The sequence below is a fragment of the Passer montanus genome, unplaced genomic scaffold (genome assembly GCF_014805655.1).
Source record: "Passer montanus isolate IOZ18808 unplaced genomic scaffold, ASM1480565v1 scaffold5, whole genome shotgun sequence".
Taxonomy (NCBI): Eukaryota; Metazoa; Chordata; class Aves; order Passeriformes; family Passeridae; genus Passer; species Passer montanus.
In genome coordinates, this window is record NW_024369929.1 from 4,773,137 (window position 1) to 4,784,229 (window position 11,093).

Here is an 11,093-nt window from a genome sequence, read left to right on the forward strand (position 1 = left end):
GTCCTAAAAGTTTTTATATTATCAGAAATTTACAAAAAGAGAGAAATTGTAGAAAGTTCTATAGTACCTGTGTGAATCCTGCCATTTGTATTACAGAAATACTTTTGTAATCAAAAATATCCTTGCCAGAAACAGTTTCAGGTTTCTTTGGTATTTAGAAATCCTTTGCTAAACAAAGTAAAAATGAATGATAAACAAAATCAAATTTCCTTTGAGCCTGATGTTCTTGCAGCTGCACTCCACTTTTAAGACTAACCTATTAGCAATTAATTTAGAATGACACTGGCAAGCAGTCCCCAGACTTTAATTAATATCTCTTTGACAAGCTCATAATCTTTCTAGTTAATAAAGTCTCCCTTAAATTAGTTTAACTCTTATTTCACTTACTGTTGTAAGGAATCGGCATCAAGTCTAGGGTACTTAACAGTACTTTCTCATTTCACATGTCTGCAGAAGGAGAAGTTATAGTTAGATTTTACAGAGTAGAAAGAGTATTTGATGAAGGTCACCCTCAATCCAGTGGCAGTGCTGGAAAGAAAATCTAGGTTCCTGCATGCCCTTCTGTTGTGCAATTGATTAAGTAATGGTGCTGTCTCCTGTCTCAGTATCTTGCAAGGAAAGGATTAAATTCTGATTCCAAGTTAAATAATTGATTCTTTTCCTTTATGCCAATATCAAGATCTTAGAAAGCTACAGTATAGTACTGTAAATATAATATAGTGAGTCATTGTAAAAGTTACTTAAATAATAAGTATTAGTATAGGACAACATAGGGAACAACTTCTTATTTAATTTTAAGCTCTTAATATACTTCTGAAAACCTTGCCTTTAAAATTCTGTGTCAGTTTTACCCATATGTCTGAAATGCAGAACCAATCTTCATGAGAACCTTATGCAGCCACGTTACCATGTCCTGTGGAATAGGAGATAATACTGTGAACTGGAAAAGATGCTGAGATAAAATCTTCTTTGACCTCTTGGTAAGTCAACAACTTTTATGTAAGTGTAATGAAATGTGCTATATAGATGCCTCTTGCATATGTGTATTACAAGAAAAAAAATTAGCTGTAATGAGCTAATTTTTGATATGTAAGATCACATCAACCTACCTTTCTTTCTACTTTGCCTGCTAAATAAACTGAGAGGTGCACAAATTACTGTCAGGCTTTGAGTCTGAGGGTTTTTGCAGAATTGAGAAAATTCCAACTTCCAGATTGTAAAGCTCTAAACTGATTAAATCTACAAAGAAAGGAGATCTTCTCATTTTGAAGGTAATCAGTGTTTTGTATCTAACAACTGTAAGTATCTGTGTAAGCATTAATGGCCCTGCTGTAATGTACTGCCAAGGGACACTGAAGTAGGATCTTTTTTGAAGGTAATTTTTGCTAGGTGAGGATATTACAGCCTTAATTTGCTGATTCCCAGGAATGGCTTGTTTATTTTTCTTGTAAGATGAAGCTTGAAGTGAAAATGGGTTATGAAAAAACCAAGATTTGCTTATTAGTCTCCTTCACCTTAAATAAATGTAAAAGATTAATTTAAAAATCTGTCTCATTAGCAAGACCTAAGATAATTAAGATGGCTGAGAAAGGTCAGTTACATATGCAACTTAATTGGGATCCCAAGGCCAGGAGACATCTCAGCATCTCTAGAAGTCATGAGCAGTCTATGCACTCCAGAAGTATTTCTCTAGAGTACATAAAACTGCAAATAGCATGTCCCAAACACTCTTCAGAACAGTTCTAGTAGCAACAGGCATGAGCCTCTACCACTGCCTTAGAATACTGACTTTGTACAGAGGACTTATTTTATGTTGCTTCTTTGCTTTTTCCTCTTCTTAAGTCGAGAGGGGGGAAAAGAAAAGAGATGAAATAGATATTAGCTAGTGAGAAAAAGCACAAGAAATGTTTTCAGTCAGTAGCATATTCTTCAGCTGAATTTCTACAATTTTTCCTTAAGCACTTGCTGCCTCTGTCAGTACTGACATGCTGAACCAGAGGCCTCACTGCTATTTCTGTTTCTGTGGCAATGATAATTCCATCCCAGAAGTCACAAATCAGAAAATAGCTTCTTCCAATGAAACAGCAAATGAAACACAACAAGATCATCCTCCTTTCTCATGCATGTAACTGTAAAAAGTTTCTGTGGTCGGAATGTGGCTCTGATTACATTTCTCCATCCCAAAATAAACATGGAGCAAAAAAAAAAAGGATATGGGGGGGGAAGCCTGTCACTGGGCCACCCTCAGGAAACCTCACAAGATCTACTGTCTGTCTGTGCAAGCCATGGAAGAGCCAAGGAAGTGATCCCAGCTTGGTGGTCTTATTCTTAATTAAAACAAATGAGGCTCTTTCAGCTGTTGCAGATAAATATTTGATGAAAAGAGACAGGAACAGATGTCGAAAAACTGCAGTAAATGAAGAATAAGACCAGAAGAGCAAATGTTACAACAGTATTTTATATTTGAAAAAGAAAAAAAAACAACTTTACAGATTTCTGTCAAATATCTATTTTTACTAAGATCATTCCATAAGTGGGAAGACTATTTTTTTTACAAGGTAGAATTAAAATACAAATGCATATAGATAGTGAAAAAAATTTAAGTCAACTTGTTGCACATTATAGGGTTAAAGTAAGCATTAGTTCTTGGGCCACTGATGAGACAGAAGACTTCAAAGTAATTTGTACACTTCCATGAGAGATTATGTTGACTCTAGAGTCATTAGTAGAGTTTTCCTCCATAATTTATGTTAAGGATGCACAGTGAGAAGGTGCCTAGCAAAATACAATAGCAGAATCCGTGTTGCAATAATCTGTCATAATATTTGTAAGTGCCATCCTTTATGAATGGTTAATTTTATGCAGTGAATTCAGCCTTTTCCTGTAGTTGCAATTCTACTTATGAGTACACTTGGATCTAACTTTAGAGTTCACTTTGCTCTCAATGGGGTTTTATTCAGGATTACCTCCAAAAGTCCCTTTCCACTTCAGTTACTCCATGCTTGAGAGCACTGGGTCCAAACCAGTTTACGTTTCAGCAAATGCATTTATAGCATTTTATGAAAAAAACTGATATAATTGAAATAACTTAAAGGTAGGCCATAAAAGAAAGCTGAGTCATGAAACAGAGGAAAAATCTCAGAAGTTGGCTCTTTCAACATTAACATCTTAATTGTTAGCACTGTATTGGCATTGCCTGCTAGTTTAAGGTTTGGTCTTGCCATTCAAAAAAAAAAAAATTCCAAAAAGGATGTTTCCATTGAGTCCAATGTAAATTGAACACCTGAATGTGAAAGAACTGATTTTATAAGTAGGCCTTACAAAACTCTGAGAGAGTGTGAACCACAGAGTTTCAATGATAATATTTTAAAATAATATAGTGGTTTGGATCACCAGAAGCTGGATAAATTGGTATAATCTGAATTCTGGAAACATATATACTAGAGTTAGGAGCAAATGGAGACCTGAAATATAAACCCGACTCTGAAGATAGTTGAGAAGAAAAAGCAAACAGTTGATTGACTGCCCTGCATCAGGGTGTACATGGGGTATTACAGAGCTGGAGTCCCACAGTAGGCACAGGTGAAAGCAGAACAACATCCAGAGACATGAAATGAAAGTTAACAGGTTTAGATGAGAGATGAGGAACAAATTTTAAAAACTGAGGAAAAGAAACCTTAGATTGCAACAAACTTTCCATGACTGGAGGAAATTAAATCAGCTAGAATTCTTAGGACTAGTTAAATTGAGAAGTATGGCCCTTTATAAAAACTATGAGGCATTTGTAGTTTGCAGGAAGTCGAGATGAATGATCATAATTGTCTCTTCTAATTATCTCTTCTGGCCACAGCACCTGCAAATTTGTAGTGTTCAGCATAACATTGTATCCCTGTCCTCCAGAGGTTTTCTGAAGCTGACACAAAACTCCTAATCCACAGGTCCTGCAAAACACCTTCCCTTTCCATTGTTGCAAAATTCAGACAAAACCAGGTAGTCTCAAGTGCACTTGATAGTCTCAAGTGCACACCAACGAGGCAGGTAGCTTTTCATTTGAGGATCAAACACAAAGAACTCAATAGCAGCCTTGCTTGGTGCCAATTTACTTGTGATCTGACGGAACCAATCTGAACCCAACAAGCTCCCAGAGATAACAGTTTGTCAATTTTCCATTTCAAAGGCATCATGATAACTAAAAGCTTACAGATGTATCACATGGAAATCAGACTTGCAGCAAGCAGCAAACTTTCTGATAAAGGCCTAAGCCTAATTCTGTTGAAGTCAATGACAAACCCCAGCAGATTTCAATAGAGGTTGAGTGAGGCTCAAGGTGAGAAACAGCTCGGAGAACAGTTGTAATCAACTCAGTCCCCAGTTAGGACAGAAGAAATGTGAGAGGATTTTCTTGGCGAGCCGTGCCCAAGTTGAGAATTCACAAAGAGTGAGTTGCAAGGATCTGTAACACAGAATTTTAAGGGACCCTTGCAGAAACTGATAGGATTTGGCAAGGTCAGCATGTCCCCAGTTAGCCTGGTATTGCCATGCCCAGTGTGCACTTACATGGAACCTGACAGCAGTTACCCTCTTTATTTAGCCCCAAGCAATCTCCAGACTGTCAACAGAGGCTGCAGCCAAACTGTTGTACTGGAGCATAAACACACAGAACGTGGCTGATGAAGCAATAAATAAAATGAGTGGGCAGAGCAGGGGCAACAACTTTGCCTCTTTTTTCTAAACATGTAGCAGAATGTAGTCACATCTGTGGCATGGCCAGTGCAAGACATGAGAGGGGCAGGGAGTAGATACACATCTGCCTCTGTATGTCTCTGACACGGGCTGCAGCTAGAATGTGATTCAGTCCCAGATCAGCAAACAGTGGCTACTCTGATTCCCATGCACCAGTTGTAAGAGAAACTCAAAATACCTATACACTAGTTCTCTGCTGCTGAGCAATCTCCATGCAGCATTGCCATTCACACAGGCAGAAACTGAGCAATTTCTTTAAGGAACTTCCCCTCGGCTTTTCAGAGTGCAAAGGAAATGGATGGAGTTGTGTTTGGTATTCCTAATCATAAGTGACATGTTTTATAGAGACCTACTTCTGTGAAGACTTCTGTGATGGGAGAGAAAGAAGCAAAGAAGAAAAAGAAATTTTTCTCCAATTTCTTGTTAAAAAAAGGTTAAGGAGAAGGCTCCAAAATAATATTCACTTCTTTGTGTCCGTTACAGATCAGGGTAAGGTAGACAAAAATGAAAAGACTTTCCAAGGTTATGTTACACAGTCAGGATTTAAACTCAGAACTTCTGAATACAACCCCAGTGCCTGAGCCACACATTCATTTTCTTCTCTGTATTCCCCCACAATCTTGGGCCATGTGGCCACTGTTGGTGAAATGAAAAACAGGTGCAGATCCATGAACAGATGGGAGACCAGCCCTGGCTGATCTCTGGAGGATAATACAACGTTGTTTTCCAGCAAAGAGGATTCCAAAGAACCACAGAGGCAGCACCCCTGCCCTAAAACTAAAGCTGCTCTGTCTCACACTAAATGTTATCTCCACCAGCCCAGCAAAGGGGAGTTTTGAGGAATGGTCTGTTGTCTATCAGCAAAGGACACTGCCTCACTGACCTCTCAGATTTGCAATATTGACATCTCTGTTTTTCAGGCATGCCTATAAAGATTGTAGAAGACTAATTGCAATTCCATTCTTAGCAGTAACTGCAGCCAATGTTTCTAAGTTTCTGGAACATGAAATTTCTTCCCTTGAGTAGACATCTTTGGAATGTCTAACTCTCAAAAAATGCCATTAGCTGTATGCAGCGTCTTTCTCTGGGAAAATCACTAGTGGTATGGGACAAATCTCCAGGTAAGATGAATAATATATTTGTTCTGGATCTTTAAGGAGAGATCTACTTTTAATTTCCAGTTCATGGGGAGCTGATGGCTTGTTCCACAATAAGTGGTTAAACAAAGAACTTGGACTGCTTTCTTAATGGGAGAGTGATGGTAGATTACTAATAGCGCAATTGCCTGGGCCTAAGCACAGATGGAGTGCAAAGTATTCCCTGCCTTGTGTGACCCACAGTTACTGTCCCTGGAAGACACATTTCCCCTCCACGTGTCACCTGACACATCAGAGAAGGCAGGGCAGTCCTCCCTTTGCACAGAGAACAGCCCAAAAGCAAAGTACATGCAAGAGGACAGGGTTTTTTAGGATCACAGAATAGTTGGGATTGGACAAGCCCTTTAAAGGCCATCTAGTCCAACCCTCCTGGCTGTGAGCAGAGACATCTTCAGCTACATAAGGCTGCTCAGTACCCCATCCTACCTGACCCTGAAGATTTCCAGGGATGGAGCATCTATCACCTCTCTGGGCAACCTGTTCCAGTGTTTCACCACCATCATTGTAAAAAAATTCTTGCTTATATCTGGTCTGAATGTAGCCTCTTTTAGTTTAAAACCATTCCCTTGCCCTATCACAACAGGACCTACGAACATTTCACCTTCAATTCTACGGGGTCCAGCCTTCTCATTGTTTTTTGGTTTTGTTTTGTACAAAAGCACTCCTCTAAGTGCTGTGTCCAAGAGAGATTATTTGTCCTTGCTAAAGCTGCTTTTACAGCAAAAATGCCTGTCTGCTTGTGCCAAGACATTTGAAGACAACCTGTTTCCTTAGACTCTGTTTGGGGCACAAAACCTGATTTGAAAAAGTAGGCCAAAACCACACTGCTGACATGCATGTATTCTGCTCAACTGTGAATCAAATTCATTGGGAAAATCTATCTTGTCCAAGTGTTAGTCAGGTTTTGAAGAGAAACATTCTCCACTGATGACACAAGCAGAATTAAACAACAAAGACCACCCAGGACGCTGGGAATTTCAAACTTCTTGGCCTCAGTTTCTCTGATTTGTTCTTCCCAGCTTCATGTGTGCTCTTTGAGACAGAAAAGAGCATTTCCTTCATTTTGAACTAATATTTGTCTCCCAGTGAAACATTCGTGAAAGCAGCTGGTCCTGGAGGTGGAATGTTCCACAATCCCATTTTGGAGCCAAGCGCGTACGTTACGGAGTCAGTCATGACACCACTTTATAGAGAACAGACAAAGAGTTTTGGATCTTGTGAGTACCTTTTCTCCCTGCAGATAAGTTCCCTTCCCCCATTCTTTTGGAAACATCTCAGTCTGTATTGGAAACAGAGGATGTAATTTATTTTTATCGCCTTCCCTGTCAAACTGGCCAACTGCCACAGGGTTCTGCTTTCAGATGTAGCAAGAGGCAGGAGAATCACAACGAAGAACCATTCATTTCAATGGCTCCTCCTCTGTTTCCTTATCTTATTTTGAGACTACCTACTGTGCTGTCTTATCACTCTTTCTAATCCTGCAAAACTTCTCTGCAACTTGACCCCTCTGCAGAAAGAGCTGACCTGCTTAGACCTCTGTTCTTCTCCACTCCTGCTCCCATGCCCACAGAGCGTGTTGCTCCCTCCTTTGTTACTGCAGGGCTCCTTTTTCTCTGCCTGTCTTATCCCTCTCTCCTCTTTTCCCTAGCTCATGACACTGCATTACATTTCCTAGCTGAATGTACATACAGCTGTGTGGCCTCCTCAGGCTATGCACAATTCCTCACTGTCCAGCCTGCCTTTGATGTCTGCTGAAGAAGGATACATCTTCTTTTCCATCTCTTCACATGTGCCTATTAATTACTCTCCTCAGAGGAACTGTTTACTGACTATCACTCTGTTTACAGTTGAATACAGCTAAACATTTGGTCTTCACAGTTCCCCTCTTCTACACCACCCACCCAGTTTCTTCTCAATTATTGCAAAATAGATGTCTCCAAATCTCTTTATAAAGGCACAGATAAAATATGTACCTATGTTCCACACCCAGCCTCCTGCTCTGAAATACTGGGTTTGCCTCACTTGCAGGGAAGTAGAGAAAGAAGCTGTATTGATGGTTTTGTCTTCAGGCCTCTAACAGAAAAGAAGCATTGAAGCTTTTGCTGCACAGATTCCTACCTTGGGTGCTGTAGAAAACCCAGAAAGATCTGCAAGCATCAGACTCATGACCTGTGAAGAAATAATACAAACCCAGTATGAGGTACAGAAGTGTGCCCACTGAAATGAGAAGGGCTATCCTGTGCATAAACTGTGCATATGTGTTTGTGAGATCAAGGCCCTTGGACAGAGGGAATTTTAATAGGCTAGGGAGGAAAAAATTACTCTAGCAAATGTGCAGAAAAGTTGTATGGTTATAATGTAGCAGTTCAGCTCTCAGATGAAAATTCCTTCAGATTTCCTCCTTATTCCATATGGAGCTTAAAATATTACTAAATAATATGAAATAAATTAAAAGCAAATGTGGGATAGATTATGAAGTTTTTCCCAATGAACAGATTATTGTCAATCATAGAATCATGGAGTGGTTTGGGTTGGAAGGGACTGACTTCCAAGCCCCCTATTATGGACAAGGACACCTTCCACTAGACCAGGTGGCTCAGTCTCATCCAGGCTGGCCTTGAGCACTTCCAGGGATGGGGCAGCCACAGCTTCCCTGGGCAGCCTGTGCCAGTGCTCAGCCAGCCTCACAGGGAAGAATTTCCTCCTCCTATGTAACATAACCTGCCCTCTGTCAGTTTAAACCCATTACCCTTTGTCTCATGTCCTTGCAAAAATCCCTCTGCACCCTCTGCAGCTCTCCTGTGGCCCCTTTGGGCCCTGGAAGGGGCTGTGGGGTCTCCCCAGAGCCTTCTCCTCTCCAGGCTGAGCCAGCCCAGCTCTCTGGGCCTGGAGAGCAGCTCCAGCTCTTCCCCCTGTCCAGAGGCAGCTGCTGCTGGAGCTGATGGAGGCAGCCCCAGCCCTGGGCCTGGGAGGAACAGAAGCTTTAAACTTCTGTTCCTTTACAGTCTGGAGACTGCATCCCATGCAACAGAAACAGGGATGGGGTGGGGCAGGGAAGGAGGTTCAGGAAGGCCTGTGGAAGGACACACAACCAGCTCAGCTTACAGAGCCTTCCAGCTGGAGAGCTGAGGGTACAGAAACAGGGGAATGGACCTGTGTGCAGTTAATTTTCATCAGTTATCCCAGACAGGAAGAACAGCCACACCAGAAAAACAGACGGCAAAGCCTGACGTGTCAATTTTGGTGTCATTCACACTCTTTTCCCTGATGCTCCTGTAAATGCAGAATCTGCATTTATATCCAAAACACTTTTTAATGAGTGCTTTATTGACACATTTGTTCTACTTCTATGTAACAGGATAATGATGAACAGCTGGCTACAGATAATGACAGGCACTAATTTATATTGGGTTACTACCTTCAGATTCTGGAGGCTGTTACTTTTTTTTCCTTTAAATTTTCAGTGTTCTCACCCTCTGCTGTACTTGCATTTTATGATGCTCACATTTACTATTCTAGTGTGCTAGGGAATGAATAAACATTTTAAAAGCTTTATATTTAATTACATTTTCAGCTATTAATTAGACACATAAACAAATTAAATGTACATTTAATTAAATGTTACCCATTTAAACGGGTAAACTGGAAGCAGAGTCCATCGACTTTAAAACCAATATTGTGTGCATTTATCTTAATTAGTCAGGTAGTGTTAGGGATTAATGAACTTTAACTGTTCTATTCATAATCAGATGCATTAGCATTTTGTGTCTTTGTGGCACACAGAAGATGAGTTCAGATGGGAGCTCTCTCCTGCTATGTATTGTACAAACAGGATGGGAGGTGCATCTGCAAGACTTTGTCACTTGAAAAGGAAATACTGATTATTTGGCTTTTGCAGGTGTGAACTGAACATTCAAAACATCATCCAAAACATTCCCCTACCTTGTCATTTCATATTTACACCGGAGATTCCTCTTCCAGAGTGGCCATTCAGCATCTTGAGAAGTGGATTCTCATTGTGGCACATCCAGGTTCTAGGCTGAGCAAATAAAGCTCATGAGGAAATATTAAGCCCACAAATGTCCTAAAGAACTCACCTGACTGGAAAGCAGCTATTTCAGCAGGCAGAGAAAGCCATGTGGGAGCAGTCTGGAGCACCTGATCTGGCTGTGCAGCAAACAATTGGCTGTGTGTTGTCTTCCCAGCAAACACACAACGAGGGCTGGTGATAAATTCCACTTCTGTGATAAACTAATGATTCTGATAATCTCTGCTGCTTTATTGGTGCTGGGAGGTAAAATATGGAGCCATAGCTCCTCAGATATTTCATTCTACAGATGAGTTCATAACTTTAAGTTTGGAGAATTTATTTTTATAATTGATACACACACATTCAAGGTCATAAATATTTTTTAAATTGTATTGGACCATCACAAGTATTTATTTTTCCTTTCTGCCCTCCAGGATACGTTAGTCACTATTTTGAGAAATATTTTTATCTCAGCCGGTATAATTTTGTTTGTTTTTTTTTTTTTTAAATCAGGTTCTATTTAACAGATATTATTAATTGCATCAAAATATTTTAGAAGTCAGGATTAGGAGAGAATTGAAAGGGGTTCTGTTTACAGCCCAGACAATTTGCATTTTCAGAGCCTGGTCTGGACAGTTTCTGACAGACACAAACACCCTGAGCTGACTGCAGCGAGCAGCTGAAGCACTGAACGTGCACACGCCGTGGCTGTGGTAGGAGTTGAGCAGTGTATTTGTATCTTCACCAAGAAATAAACTCTCCCTGTTTTGCCAAGGCACCCAGGTTGACAGAGGGATTAACTTCAGTAAAACAAATGAAGGTTAAACAGTAACAAAACAACCCCCAAATGGCACCTGACTTATCTGCTCTGTGGCAGCACAGACTGAGGGGAAGAGGAGGAAGGATTGCAGCAGCCTCCTCTCAGCACCTTCTCCCCCAGCCTGGGAGAGTTTCACCCCCTTGCTCTGGGCAGGGGAGCAGCAGGAGGGCAGGAGCTGGGCCCTCCGTGCAGCCCTGGGAGCAGGGAGGCACAGCCTGTGTGCAGGGGCAGGAAGGTGCCAGCCTGCTCCTCCATCCCTGCTGGAGCCCCGCTCTTGATACGCTGCCAGGCTTCAAAGTTTCTTCCTTTCACAGGACATTTTAGTATCCACAGGCGAGGGGGA